Source organism: Fragaria vesca, linkage group LG1, assembly GCF_000184155.1.
Source record: "Fragaria vesca subsp. vesca linkage group LG1, FraVesHawaii_1.0, whole genome shotgun sequence".
Taxonomy (NCBI): Eukaryota; Viridiplantae; Streptophyta; class Magnoliopsida; order Rosales; family Rosaceae; genus Fragaria; species Fragaria vesca.
The window spans coordinates 7601241-7603501 of NC_020491.1; positions in this window are offsets into that span (position 1 = coordinate 7601241).

A 2261-nucleotide genomic window follows, 5' to 3' on the forward strand; every position below is an offset into this window, starting at 1 on the left:
GCCGTACTATATATATATATATATATATATATATATATATTCTCCTATCTCTTCCGATCCTCTATGTCTTCCATGAACATCAAGTGTTACTCTTTTCATTCTTGAAAGTAATTCATCTATTCTACATATAACTCTAACTCTATCATGTAAATTTTATTTCATTTTGAATATTGTCAAGACTTAACCCGACTTTAATTCGAGAGTTAGAGTATCCACCACGGCTAGATAATTGATTAGACACTTCCAGAAGTTGTTGCAGTAATTAGACACTACTTATTCTTTTCTTACGACATCTAGTTTATATTGAGTAACTCCAACCACGCTGAGATACTACCATTTTGATAAAAATGGATCTAAAAACTATTTCAAAGAACTAATTAATGAATCTTGAACAACTCTTAATCCTCACGTTATTCCAATATATCCATAATAATGGTCAAAAGATGTTGTTTCTTATCTATTGCATCTTAAAATGTTAATTACAAAATTAAAGTGTCATCCTTTACCTAATTAGACACTATTTGGGGTTGGTGTAGCAAATCAGACACTTATTTTTATGACATCTAGTATATATATATAGTAACTCTAATCATGTTAAAATACTACCAATTTTATAAAAGAAAGAATTTGAAAACAATTCAAAGAACTAATGAATTTTGAATCAGCACTTGTAACCCTCACGTTATTTCAATATGAAAAATGTTATAGTCCCCAAAATTTTATACAAAATTTAGATCCCAAATGATGTGGCATGCGCTATGTCATTGTTTTTGCTTACAATGAGATTGATGAGATGGAATTTCTTCATTTTTCCTTAAATTTAGTCTAATTTAAAATTTAGATCTAATTCCTTGTTTTTTTCTTTAAAAATCCCATATATTTTCTGGGAATCTCCTCCACCCTGCCATACCAGTGTTCAAATCAACTCCAAACCTTATCCCTCTGCTATTTTTGTTCTAGATAGATATCTTGACTTGAAATCATTTGTTGCAAACCTTCTCTTTTTTCTTCCAAATTCAAACAATTATACCCTTCCTTGTATATGATATAGCTTAAATAGTAAAACTATTTGATAAAAAAGATGGTACACAAGCTATGGAAGCTTTGTCAATCAACCCTCAATTGCATTCATATCACTATAATTATGCATCAGATGTTGATTATGCAAAGACGCCTAAGACACGGAGCGGCTTCATGCCTTCATGTTTTAGAGCCCCCTTAATTCCTCTCGTTCATGATACTGGAAATGCACTAAAAGCTTAGTCTAGTTAATTTATATCTCATAGTTTGCTATCAAAAGTTTTAGGCAATAGAGAACGATAGCAAACACTCTGAGTTTACGATTTTAAGTTTGAGGTTTTTCTCTTCCTCTTTCTCATTCACAATCTCCTAATTTTACAGTCTTATCTTTTCTTCCATTTTCATTGCAGCACTAGGTGCACTCTAATTAGATTCATTATAACTATATATTTTCCAGTGAATGATACGTGATATGAATCTTAATATATTTGTTTCTCTTTTTTATGGTGTTCATAGATTCTATTTGATAAAGGGGAGAAGGTTTGGTTATCTAAACAATTTAATTAATAAATTAAATTAAATTCCACTTCACTTATTTTCTAAACAAAAACCAATGAGATGGCATATGGCACGACATTCGGTATTAAAATTTTGTAATATTTTTTGGGGTCTCTAGCACCACTCTTTCAATATTCATAATAAGGGTCAAAAGATGTTTCTTATCTATTGAATTTTAAAATGTTAATTATAAAATTAAAAAGTCCATCCTTTACCTAATCATACACTTTCAGAGGTTTGTGTAGTAAGACCTTTATTCTTTTCTTATGACATCTAGTATATGTGTACATGTGTGTATATATATATACACACAGTTGGGATCAGAGGTGGACGTCCGCACTTTTAAGGTGTGCAGACGTCCTTCCATTCTCCACCGTACAGCTCCGACGACGACGCCTCCACCCTAGCGGCCTCCAGCAGCGTCCCTAATCACTTTCTCTCCCCGGTCAGTCCGCCGAATTCCAGTTTTCCAGCGAGATCGATTTTGTTTGAAGTTTTGGGTGATCTCGCCAGGGAGGGAAAGTGATCGGGGACGTTGCTAGAGGCCGCTAGGGTGGAGACGCGCCGTCGTCGGAGCTGTACGGTGGAGAACGGAGGGACGTCCGCACTTTAAGGGTTGTGCGCACGTCCTCTTTGGAACGGCTCTCTGTGTGTGTATATATAACTTTAATATATCACGTTGA